This window comes from Spodoptera frugiperda, chromosome 31, assembly GCF_023101765.2.
Source record: "Spodoptera frugiperda isolate SF20-4 chromosome 31, AGI-APGP_CSIRO_Sfru_2.0, whole genome shotgun sequence".
Taxonomy (NCBI): domain Eukaryota; kingdom Metazoa; phylum Arthropoda; class Insecta; order Lepidoptera; family Noctuidae; genus Spodoptera; species Spodoptera frugiperda.
In genome coordinates, this window is record NC_064242.1 from 5,557,269 (window position 1) to 5,569,969 (window position 12,701).

Sequence of the window (12,701 nt, forward strand, 5' to 3'; positions counted from 1 at the left end):
TTTTACGAAAATTGCGCTAATAATATAGGAGCATAAAATTTGGATACACTGTATAGTTTATATGTAGGAGAAGTGGTGAACGCTAATATTTTTCAAAAATAATGCTTTAAAGTCATTAAATGTAAATAAAACATTACACACACATGCATTAGTATCTGATCGTACTTGTCAATATGTGCAAAATCTCGATACGGACATTGCGATTGATATTCTTCACGTCTCATATAAATAGAGTTTAAATAAGAGTTTATGTTAAATAAAAGTTATCCTTGAACGTATGTTAAGTGGTATTGTAAATTAAATCGTATATGGTCGAATTTAGCCCACTAGGCGACCACTATTATATATTATTTGTTGATTAAATTTTATTGTTTTGTTATTGTGATAAAAATAAAACTAATGAGTATACAAATAAAGTTTCTTTGAGGAAGTTGTTTGTAATCATGAGTACAATCACGTGTTTAAATATCGTTCACTAATTACCAGTCATCCTATATAGTTTTAATATTAAATTGTGCATAGCATGATTGGTCTCTTAGGGCACAGAAGTCAAAAGTTCACTGTCGTACATATTTCGATAATGACAGCTTTATTAAGTCGATTCCTGTAAGTTAACTAGAACGTATAAAGAAGAATCTTAAAAGTTAAAGTATTTTTCTTCAATGACCTATAAATGATACTATTATAGCAATACATTTTCTAAATTGGGATGCCATTAATTTTAATTCTTAGGCAGTGAAAATAGATTGCGGTTGAGGTGAAATCGTCTTACAGTCTATAGAGACAGCTGAAATTTTAATGAAACTAGACTTTATTAATTATATTTTAGAGTTATTAATTGCGTTTCTAAAATTTATGTCTTCGAAACTCAGGTTTCTAAAGTTATGTTAATTTGTAAAAGCTAATGAAGAAGCTAGCGGTTGAATTTTAAGAATTTGGGAGCGATTGTGAAATTTTGGAATTAGTTGAAAATACTTAATGGTAATGCTGTTTGTAGAATTGAATTATAATATCGAGTTCTTAATTTAAAATACTTTAATTTGATAGAGTTCTAAGCATTTTTATTTAATTTAATTTACTATGCTATTTTTTTCTTACATGGTATACAGTAAAGTCGCCGATGTAACAAGAGTGAATACAATATTAGCAGTAATACAAAAAAAACTCATATTTGCCGACTTCAATTTAACCCTTAGTCGCAGGACACGCTGGTGCAACACGTCTCTTTTCTTAATTTTTTTTTTTTGAATTCTTCCATAATCATTTGAATTGAACGGGGCGATTCGCGCCAACATGGCCGCTCCCATTCAACCCGTATAATTTGTTCATGACTTTCGTGTATATTAAAAGCTTAAATAAATAAATAAACTGAAAGAATACACTTCTAACTATCATTTGTATGTAAAACTTTAACACTAACGACTTTGTTAATTACTCATCTAATTACTTTTTAAATCTACAATATGTACTAATAATGCCATGTTCGCGTGTTCATAGTATCAAATCATTCGAAAGATTTGTAAAGGATTAGGATTATGGAGTATTTATTGTTTCATAAAATCCATGAATAGTGTAAGTAATTTACTATTAATTACCATTTGTAATCAACAGAAAATTACAGACATTTTAGTAATTACAGATTAATTTACCGGTCCGTTCGAAGTTTATTAATGTCTGTTTTTAATGTATGTGGTGTCCCACATTTTGAACGTTATTATGTGTTTACTATAAGGTATCCCAAACACTAATCGTTTAATGACATCAATGTGGATTTTTTATGATTGTTTTTTTTCATAAAAAAAATATTTGAATACGCATAAACGAGCAGATGGCTCATCGGCGATTAGCGCCGCTTATAAACACACACAACAGCAGAAGAGTCAATATAGTGATAATAAAAATAACTGATGTAACTTGACAATCAGTCTGGGCTTAAAAATAAAGAAAATTAAAATAGAGATATTTGTCGTGTTGAAGAGTCTCTCTGTGAATCGAAACTAGCAGAGATTTTTTTCATTACCGTGATGGTTTACTCACGTACATTAGTAAATTTAGTATGTCTCTGAAGTTGTTACAAAAATAGAGGTATTTGTCCTCTAATTACCCCACTGACTCATTTTATATATAGAAATATTTTCTTAATAGTTAAACTTTGAAATACAAAACTTATTCTCATCTTACGGTTAATTTAAGAGATTAACACGTCTAAACCAACTTAATGACTTTATTAGATAATTTATTTACTTTATTATTTAATGAAGAGATTGGCTGTCTGAGTCTCATTTTGTATAAATGTCTGAGTAATTAGTTTCTCTTAATTACTTTAAGATAATTCTTATTAATACTTTTGAACAATGGTTAGCTATTATTACGAAATAAAATCGAAAATAGGAGTCATTGGTGAATTAAGATCTATTTGAAATCTATATTACACAAATTAGGTATACAGATATTTTTTTCATTTAATCAAAAACTAAGTAATCCAGATGCTGTAGTCATTATAAAGATGCTACAAATTCTTTAAAAACTCATCAATAAAATCAACTGTCTCATCATTTGATGATGCAAGTAAGAGATAAGATGTCAGAATGATAACAATGGTAATACGTTTAAAATATTTGTAACCATATAAAAAATAATATTTTGTTAAGCTAAAACTTAAATGACTCTGAGTACGGCCCTAAGGCCCTAAGCTCTAAATAATAACAGGAGTGTGAACAATTTACACTTTTTTCGTTCACCAACAAAAATGTAATTAGATTTTATTTATTCATAACGTTTTTCAAAGCGATATATTTTTCAGTTCTGACATTATTGCTGTCCAAACAAATGTTTGCTAAAAACTTTACCTTTTTAAAATGTTTTGCTTTTAATTTCCTTAGGCTGAACATAATGTTTATATTAGGATAATAAATTAATGCGTGTTGTTTCAACATCATCTTTATTTTTGTAAATTACATGACACTAACAAATTCCTTGTGTACTTAAACTGATTAAGCCATTGGAGTGGGTCAGACAAATTGTAGGGTAGACGAGGTAATAGCTAGTCCTAAAACTAGTAATTATACCTACTAGAACTATAATAGGATTTTCTTGGCCCCAATAACCATTGAACTATCAAATAACAACATTCTCAAGTTAATGTTTGTTTTGATATACACAGATAAAATGGTATTCTGATTCACTTATTGGAGCTCTGTCTGAAAAAGAGAAATTTAGACAGAGATACCGCAAGTATAAAAATCCACGAGACAAACTAACCTTCGAGTTGCTCCGTAGTCGCTGCCACACTTTAATAAATAACTGTTATAACGCCTATAAATGTAAGATAGAAAATGATATTCCCAAAAACCCCAAAGCTTTCTGGAAGTACATAAAAAATAAACGCCGCGGAGAATCTTGCATACCAGCTGACATGTACATGAACGATAAGGTAGTTAGCAGTGGTCCAGATATCGCCAACCTTTTTGCTGATCAATTCGTCTCTGTTTTCAGTCATAACCCAACCACTACTTATAATAATACTTTTAATCGATTTCCTGGTACCGATTCAGTCATAAGCACTATTAAGTTTACAGAAAATCAAATTCTTAACAAACTTAAACTAATAGATGCATCAAAGGGTGCTGGGCCAGATTCCATACCACCATTATTTGTAAAACGCTGTTGCCGTGAGCTCACCTTACCGTTGCAAATTATCTATAATTCTTCCCTTGCCGAAGGAATCTTCCCTGACGCATGGAAATGCGCAAGAATTGTCCCGGCTTTTAAAAAAGGAGATCCTGCAAATGTAAAGAACTACCGCCCTATTTCTATATTATCATGTTTTTCAAAGATCTTTGAGTCTCTTGTTTGTCCAATCATTACTCGTCACATAGACAAAATTATCTCACCAAGTCAACATGGCTTTAAAGCTGGTCGTAGCGTAGAGACAAACCTTGTCGAGTTTGTCTCTGATGTGACGTTAGCTCTTGACAATCGCTTGGAGGTGGATGCCGTCTACACGGACTTTAGCAGCGCATTCGACAAGGTTGACCATTCGCTATTACTCTCTAAGTTAGAATATAATGGTGTGACTGGTCAACTTTTGGTCTGGTTTGCGTCTTATCTATCGCGTACTGTATCACTGTAAATACCTGCTATTTGCCGACGATCTCAAAATCTACAGAACCATAACTTCGCATAATGACTCTGCCTTAATTCAGGAGGATTTGGATAGAATTGAGCAGTGGTGTAACCTGAATCACATGAAACTCAACGTACAAAAATGTAGCCATATACGATTTACAAGAAAAAAGCAATCCAATAGTGTTTCATATAATATAAGAGGACTTTTATTAGAAACTGTAGATGAGGTTCGTGATCTTGGCGTCATCATGGACACTAAAGTTAACTTCAGAAGCCATATCGATAACATTGTTACAAAGTCGGCACGGCTTCTGGGTTTCCTTAAGAGGAGCACCAGAGGGTTTAGGCTGGTGAGAACAAAGATGGTTTTATATAACGCTTTAGTTCGTAGCCACCTAGAGTTTGCCAGTGTAGTATGGAACCCGCACTACGCAGTACATTCGCAAAGAATAGAAAGCGTCCAAAGAGCCTTCACAAAGCATTTAGCATGGACCTTCGGTGATATATCTCCCCGGTGTCCATATGAACAACGCCTCCAATGTTATAGTATGGATACTCTGCGCAACCGTCGACTGACTCAAGATCTTATGTTCTTTTATAAACTGGTAAATAACAAATTGGACTGTGGCAAACTAATTGAACAGATAGGTCTAAGGGTGCCCCATAAGTTGCCCAGATATCCCATAACACATCTGTTCCATAGTCGAGTATCTAATACGAACTTAGGTGTAAATTCACCTCTCAATAGGCTCGTTCGTGAGATTAACTCCTTGACAAAATCCGCCCCAGATGTAGACGTATATTATGACTCCATGAAAGTTTTTAAAACCCAAGTCCTTGAATCCCGGAGGTCGCAGCTCACAAATTAGTTCACAATAAGTTTTACTGTATTTGTAATTTTACTTAAACTTGTAATGTTAATGTTGGATAATTGATCTCATCTAGTTATATCTCACTTTTCTTTATTGTTAATTGTATTAAGTTTAATTGTTTTTTAATTTTAATTTTGTTATTGTAATTTTTAGTAGTATATTTCAAAAAGTCATTCATATTTCTCTTAGTTTTAAGTTATCACTTAATATTAAATGCTGGTTAACCTATAATTGGCGACTGTATAAGTCCAAAACTAATATGTATTTACTACACTTAATATTTTTTATACAGAAGCTGTTGGTAAACCTTTATTAATAAATAAATAAATAAATAAATAAAAGACTGCGTATTTTCAGACAAAAATACACCTTAAACTTTAGAACATATCATACTAAACTCAATGTTCAAGTTCTAGCAAATCTAAAGCGTGAACAAACAAAACTTTTCTCTCAACAATATCATCAGTGGAATAAAAACAAAGTGTTACCATTGCCAACATTGGAAAACATCCTGTATAATCCACTCCGTTCTGTAAAACCAGACGGGCTTAAGTAATATATCTTCTGTGTTCGGCTTGATTAATTGTTTAATGTTCATGCATCAGGTAGTGTGACGATGTACTTACATGTATGTGTTTTGAAAAACAATTTTGAATAGACTGCCTCGTTGGTCGAGTGGTTGCAAGTGCGACTGTCGGGCAAAGGGTCTCGAGGTCGATTCCCGGGACATGATCTAAAGTTGAAATAATAATGTAATTGACATTGTATTTGCAAAATACAAAATCCCTTAGTTAGGGAAATAATAAGACATAATGAGTTCAATATTAACTAACAACATTTTTATAAAATTTGATAAAAATCAAGTCTGTCAAACTAGTAGTCGCCGCATCTCCGCATGCTGTTTTTGATGAAGAGTCCCTCCGTGACTTGAAACTAATAGAGCTTTCTTTTCAGATATTAACGTGAGTAAACCGTGATTTTTAGTTAATTTAGTATGTCTCACGATAGTTATTGTAAAAATATAACATTTTTACAACAATAAACATTACACACAATTTTATCACACCACATAGATTCACTGGGCGATGTGCACCAACCCTAAGTCGGAACGATTTGTCAAAAACGAAATAAACACGTGCTATTAAGTGCCTTGCGCAACACGGGAACGTGTCCACAATTTCTAAAAGCTTTCCTTTTATTTGCGAACAGTATCATTAGCAACAATATATGAGAGCGAGAGGCAAATATATCGTGAAGAGCGTCTTTATTGCTTCCTGTGATAAATGAAGATAAGCATCAGGGCGAGACTATATTAGACAGCGATTTGCGATTCAATTTAGATGTATTACGTACTTGTATTGCTTTTGCTGCATTTATATTAATTTGTTTTGTGTGCACTTTTCTTTAGACGCTATTGAAATAAAGATTCGTAATGAAACTACTTTTTATACTTCTTTTGCGCAGTCCTGCAGAAAATACATTAAAATAAATTTTAATTCATTTCGTTCCATTTACCAGAAAACTAATACGTCTTTTTGCATTGAGGATAAAAAAGTTTTATATAATGAAAGTGCGACATAGTAATAATATTTTTATTATATAATGTTTCACGTAGGAATAATATCCACTTTAATCACCAAGACATAGTAAATCGCCTTGACTTCGTGTGAGCTAAGCTTGAGACTTGAAAGACATAGAGTCTGACGTAATATATCCTTTCGTGTGGAAGCTTTTACACTGATTTGAGAGTTAATCGACTGTTTCTCACCCCATTGTATTGTATTGTATCAAGCACAAATGTGAGAGGGTACAGTCCTATCTATTGTATAATTTAAAGATAATCACCGAATGTTAAAGTTTCTATTCGACTGGGTTTGTTGGTACATTGATTGACGTGTGTCGATTAACCTACTTCTTTAGTTGTTTGTGTCTATCTTAATCTGCAAATTAGACCTTAGGGGGAAACTTCTCAGTCTAGTAATGCGCAGCCTGCTAAGGTTCATGTGTGTGTGCGAGTGTATTTGTTCTAGTTCCAAAACTTTTAACAAAAATTGGTTTGAACAAGATATCATTATTAGTTATTAAGAAATAATACATTTTCAATAAACGCATATACAACTTTGTCGTTCATACAAACACTATGTAAAACCGTGTTATTTTTTTTAGAAAACATCGATCAAAATTACAACGCACTACACTAACTTTTATATTATGTCATCTACTTGCTGCTACGGAACCCTTCATGGGCGAGTTCAACTCGCACTTGGCCAGTTTTTCTAGTATGCTGCATATTCTTGCTTTAGTTTGCTTTTAAGAAATAAAAGGTCTATTAATATGTTAACCATATCCTCTCCTAACCAGGTTTAAGATACCCATATCCGTGATCCCATAAAACAAAAGAGTAGTCCTAGATCAAACATCTACTTTTCTAAACAAAGACACCGAACAATGGCTCACACAAGCCAATGTTAAGTGGGTGATTTATTTATTTGTTTGTTCACATGCGAACAAAAATGTATATGTAGTTCACGTTCCTAACTTTACATAATACTTCAGACGAGTATACCAACTATAAAAGCTAAACACTGGATTTATGATGGCTATAATGCATACTTCACGACCTTATAACTTTACTGACGTGAGTCGTGAGTAATGAGGTAGACAATGTCAACTTGAAAGTAACTTTTACAAGTAGATTATTTCGAGACTCAAATATCAATTTGATTACTTTTTATTATGACTTTCGTGAGATATACTCGCTCATATTCATGAGCATAGCGTCTCACGTGCACTTTTCGGGCACGCGCTGTTGAATATGAGCCTCTAGCATGACTTGAAACTAGTCGAGTTCCTTGTCAAACAGTTACGTGAGTAAGCCGATAACATAATAATTAAATTGATTACTCATTGTGTTCTTCTTTTCGAGCCATTTATTTTTGTTTCGTTTTGAGATTTAGTAGCTAATAATTATTAAATACATTTTCTTTTTGTTACAGATTAAGCGAACATTTCTTTGAAATCAGATGCAGTATGACACTAAGGTAAGCTTCATAATACATAGTTTTTTTATTTACTAAACCCTTTAACAAACATTGCTGGCACGTTTGTAATAAGCACAAATAACATATGCTTACGTGTTATTTACTTATATTTATAGGTGCTACGAATAATTGAAACTTTACTAAAATTCAATTCATGATTGTAACTGAAAAATGATAATTTTCAGTAAACTACGTAAAAAAATCAACTTCAACGTCCTCATTTGAAGTCGGTAAAACTACATCAAAATCGGTTCAAGACCAATCATGAGATAATCGTGCACAAACAGGTCAAACAGAGAACCTCTTTCTTTTTTGAAGTCGGTCAAAACCCTTTTTCGATTATTATAAACAATACTCATGTTCAACTGTTATATTTTTCAAATATTTCTTTTTTATAAAAAAAATTAGAACACTACGTTAATTAAACAAGCGATGTTCATCCAAATGAAAATAGACAGAGAGCATTCAAATATCATTCGCATTGCAGATTGTTAGGGTAGCGAAAAGACTGGATTGAGTGAACAGGAATTGGCTTGCAATTGTTTTATTTTTATTTACTTTTATACCTTATAGTTTTATCAGGCAATAGCTTTTGCCCGCGACTTCGTTCGCGTGGAATAGTGACTTCCGGCAAATTTTTGGTTTTAACCACATAGTTCCCAATCTCGCGGAATCTCTTCAAAAATGAGACGTAGAAGATGTTCCAGGGAACTCTTCAAAAATCAACATAATGAGCTCTGTGTTTGAATTTAATAGATGTACACTCACTTAGGGCATTGAAAAAATTGTTTAAAAACGGACTTAAACTAAAGAAATATTATAATCTTTCCGAACTTAAGATGAAAACTAACTTAAAACTAAAGAAAGCTACGAATTACGAATTTATAACATTTAAAAAAGAAATTATATTACAACCTATCCTCTATGCTATAATAACCAAGCTTAAACTAAATAATTTAAAAGAAACGACTTAAATCTAATCTATCTAATTAATTAATAAATTAGACTTACAATTTTATTAAAAAACTAACTACAGTAACTACTAATAATCGATATCAAACTAAACCTACGTTAAATAATTTAACCAGAAAACCAGAAAAACCCAACAAATAAACTTATTAATTGACAAATACAACGAAACCAATTTATTTAGAATATACGAAACAGCAGGACCAATACAGACAAATAATCATACGAATGATATACACTTTTTCTACGATAGTACCGAAGCGCTCGGCCGATACCCAACCAAATGAATGTAACGAAACCATAGCGCGATCTATTTCTATTTTTATTTTTTGATTTTTGAAATAAAACTATCCTATGTCCTTTCTAAGGTTCTAAACTATATCTGTACCAAATTTCAACCAAATCCGTTAAATAGTGGCGGAGATTAATGGTATAAGCATAGAATAGTGTTCGACGTGATTCTTTAATTTGACATAACTTTTTTATTTATGAACCGATTGACATGAAACAAACACTAAATGTAAATTGAAGCATACCACAATATATTCGTGAAAACCGCATCCAACTCGGATCAGCCGTTTCTGAGATTAGCGCGCATAGACACACAGACAAACAGACAAACAGACAAACAGACAAACAGATAAACAGATAAACAGACAAACAGACAAAAAAAAAGTTAATTACATTTTTGGGTTCGACATCGACATAACAATAACCCCTGCTATTTTTTTTATTTTTATTTTCAATGTACAGACAGCACTTTTCTACGATTTTATTATATGTATAGATTTGTCTGTTGCAAGAAAAAACAAAATAAAGTAAAACGAGGTAATAAATAAAAATGTTCTTGTCATATTTCAGTTTTTCTACTTACTCGTACATTTCGTGAAATTGTTTAATAAATAATAAAAAAATTGAAGAATCGCAATAAAATGGATGATTTTTCTTTCTTTGTTTACTCTCCTTTTGAATATCGAATTGTACGGTTCAATTATGTGAAAGTAAATTAAATCAGTGTTTTGTTTATTCTGAAACTAGCTTTTCCACGCGGCTTCGCTTTCGCTGTTTGAAGGGGTTGGGGAAAGTTAAGAAAAAACTTCTACTGATATTAGTTTTCGAGTAACGCTCGAAAGTCAGCAATGATGCTAGATTGTTTTAGAGGTCGATCAACCGTTTTCGAGTAACACTTGAAAGTCACCGATGATGCTAGATTGTTTTAGAGGTCGATCGACCGTTTTCGAGTAACGCTCTAAAGTGATCGAGGTATGCCCGAAAGTAATCACGGACGATCGAAAGTTATTGAAGAAACCTGATCGTTTTCGAGGATGCTCGTTCGTTTTCAAGGACGCTTAAATGTTTTATAGTACCAAAAGCTCATTAATGTCGTTAATGATATAATGATGATGGTGAGTCAGTGGTTATACGCCGAATTACTAAATTGTGTAATTAATTAGACAGTTATTACCAAAATACCACTCACATAAATCACATGTTATATCTATGATAGAGCAATAAATACTTAAATGCCAAAATCCAGTGGAATAAAACGCGCAAGGATTGCCCCAACGCGATTCAACCACACAAATCGTGCTGAATGTATGCACGCCAAAAATATTTGTTCACGTCCACACCACACGAAGGATAGTCAATAACGTGGTGTGTAAATGGATCGTTTAATCTATTGAATTATTAGTTTGGTACATGTATATATCAACGCTTTCCATCAATTTTGTTTTAAATACCTGTTGATGTTACGTGGAAATTATTCAGTAAACCTAAAAAGGTTAAGTATACTTTAAGAATATTTTCTCTTTGATTCTTGGATCAAATAATGTCCTTATAAAGACCTCAAACCCCAATAAATCGTTGCTTGTCATTTATATTATACTCCAGTTCTACTATACCAGAAAAAAAAGTAATTTAAAAAACTAAAAAACCCGACTGCGTTCTTTATAATATTAAAATGAAAAAACCCTAAAACAAGAAAGTAATCGTAAAATTTAAGCAGTCGGGACCCATTCTAAATATAAAGACTTAGTGAGGGCACATACGGCTTGCTTTCTAGAATGGGTCCCGACTGCTTAAATTTTACGATTACTTTCTTGTTTTAGGGTTTTTTCATTTTAATATTATAAAGAAACGCAGTCGGGTTTTTTAGTTTTTTAAATTACTTTTTTTTATTTATTTATTTTTAGTTTTATTATTTTTTCATTTTGATATATCTAGTGTCACTCTCACAGTAAATACGAATCAAACGACCCCTATCAAGCGGAAATCCATCGAGTCGTTCAGGCTAGAGAGTGAGCAATATTCGAATTTGGCGCCAAAAATCCGCCATTTTGTTTTTTTATTATTTTTATATATCCAGTGTCACTCTCACAGTAAATACGAATCTAACGACACCTCTCAAGTCAAAATCCATCAAGCCGTTTAGGCTAGAGAGTGAGAAATATTCGAATTTGGCGCCAAAAATCGGCCATTTTGTTTTTTTTTTAATTTTGATATATCCAGTGTCACTCTCACAGTAAATACGAATCTAACGACACCTCTCAAGTCAAAATCCATCAAGCCGTTTAGGCTGCAGAGCGTGCCAAACAATTATACATACATACATACATACATACATACATACATACATACATACATACATACATACATACATACATACATACACTCGAAAAACATAACCCTCCTTCTGGCGCAGTCGGGTAAAAAGGAGTAGGAACGGGGTGGTTATTTTCTCCCTTAAAAAACGTCTTACTATAGCACTATACCTGCATAGTCTGAATTTGTATTCCTATTCATTAACGGTTGAACTTTGTGCCTTCTCTACATTAGAGGGTATGTGATAATTTCCATGCATGGCAGGCGAATGGGAGATAACAGTTTAAATGCTTTGGCTTTAGGTTTCTGTCAAATATCCATATCGCTTGTTCCATATCATACGAGATACGGTATCCTGTGATAGGTAAGTGCTATACATTTCTGACTTACCTTTCTTTATTTTCTGGGAAACTTGATTATTTTTCTGTCTCGTTGATCGAGTGGTCGCAAATGCGACACAGAGCAAGAGTCTCGGATGTAATTCCCGGTTCGGGCAAAGTATTGCTAGTTTTTTTTTCGGATTTTTCGAATATTTTTCAGCTCACCCCTTATTATATTGCACATAAGCATCACCATTTGTTTTATAAACAAATGGTGAAAAGTAGGCGCACAATGTACATTACAATACAGTGGCATTAAGAACCGTAATGTACCCCTGTACCTACTTATCCGGGGATAAAAGATGGGACAATACGATACGATTGATTCTTTTTCCCGGAAAATTTATTATTTACAGCCTAATTTTGTCTACACAGATAAGTTTGTCTTCGAATCAGACTGTTTAAAAATTTATATTTGTAGGTAAAGTTATGAATGGTTATTTGACGCGAAGAAAATGTTGATCATCCAAAAAAGAGATTGGCGATTAGAATATTTAACTTTCACTCGGTGATGCCCTTGGGCTAAACTTCTAATAACAAAATTCATTTCAGGAAATGAGCAAAATCGTGATCCCATTGAACCAAGATCTCGGATGATATTATATTATAATTTATTCAACTTTTTTCATTTAAATTTCTTTTTCATTCGATGGAGATATCGAGAACTGAGTGAAATTGGCTTTCTTTGCGGTGAGATTTTCAGGGGA

General features: G+C 32.7%; 1 protein-coding gene across 1 annotated transcript in view; it reads left to right on the forward strand.

Annotated features, from left to right (window-relative positions):
• The window catches only part of LOC118276457 (alkaline phosphatase-like), a 100,463-nt gene that overhangs the window by 33,556 nt on the left and 54,206 nt on the right, over positions 1-12,701 (forward strand). Inside the window, exon 2 of the mRNA XM_035594783.2 lies at positions 7,997-8,041. The gene's annotated coding sequence lies outside the window, so the exon portion shown is untranslated. The remainder of the gene's footprint in view (positions 1-7,996; positions 8,042-12,701) is intronic.